Raw genomic sequence first — 979 nt, forward strand, 5'->3', positions numbered from 1 at the left:
GGTGGGGGGCGGGCGGCCCGAGGGGGCGGGAGAGGGTCCGGCCCACGCTGCGCCTGGGCTGGGACTGGTCCCGCTGGCACAGGGTAGCAGGAAGCTCTCCACACACTCACCGGACCTGGGCTAGGACTGGGTCTCTACTCTATACTATTTTATAGGTAAAGGTAACTAACATTTATCATATAGAAATGTATTCCTAATTTACAAAAGAACAAAGGAGTTAAGTGTGTGGTTTTCCATCTCTAAATATGTAATCATGTCTAGTAGACTGGTTGCACTTCCTCACTGGGACTTTCAGACAGCTACCAGCAGAGCCACAGCAGACCTGCAATGTTACCTGGACAACCTGCTTCCCAGAGTGAAACTGGTTCTAGAGTTTTTGGTGAACTGGGGGCCCTGTGGGGGGCTTCAGGGGGAGTACATTAAAAGGAACAGGGGGAAAGGAAAAAGAGGACAAAGAATAAAGACAAGAAGTACATCTATTATTAAAACTGTGCCTATCCTAATTAAAGTTTTCTAGATTTAGAAGTCTTTTGACATCACTCATTAAATGTAGGTCAGTAATTCTCAACAGAGCCGGGTAGCAATGAGTGAATTTACATTGACAGTTTTCTTTCTCTTGATACTGATCCACTGCCAAGAACAGGAAGTCAATAAGAGAACCTTAGCTAAAACCCAGCAAGGTAGTAGGCTCAAAAGAGAATTTCCCTGACCGGGAATCGAACCCGGGCCGCGGCGGTGAAAGCGCCAAATCCTAGCCACTAGACCACCAGGGAGAGATATTCATTGTACACCTTGATAGCACTCTTCTGAACAGATCTTTGAACTAGAGCCATAAGACTTCAAGTACATGTTAGAAATTGTTAGGGGAAACCTAAAAAATGTTTTTACTATTTTAAAGTAATTTTGTCTTTGAACAGGTGCTTTGAAAGAGTCCGTTCAAACAATGGAGACTGCGCATGAGCAGAGAAAATGCCATCAA

At 44.9% G+C, this 979-nt stretch overlaps 1 non-coding gene across 1 annotated transcript; it reads right to left on the minus strand.

Annotated features, from left to right (window-relative positions):
• Positions 1-701: 701 nt before the first annotated feature.
• Positions 702-773, minus strand: Trnae-uuc. Its single transcript has one exon. It is a non-coding gene; the product is annotated as a tRNA-Glu (tRNA).
• Between the last annotated feature and the right edge of the window lie 206 nt (positions 774-979).

Source organism: Octodon degus, unplaced genomic scaffold (assembly GCF_000260255.1).
Source record: "Octodon degus isolate 3935 unplaced genomic scaffold, OctDeg1.0 scaffold00116, whole genome shotgun sequence".
Lineage (NCBI taxonomy): Eukaryota > Metazoa > Chordata > Mammalia > Rodentia > Octodontidae > Octodon > Octodon degus.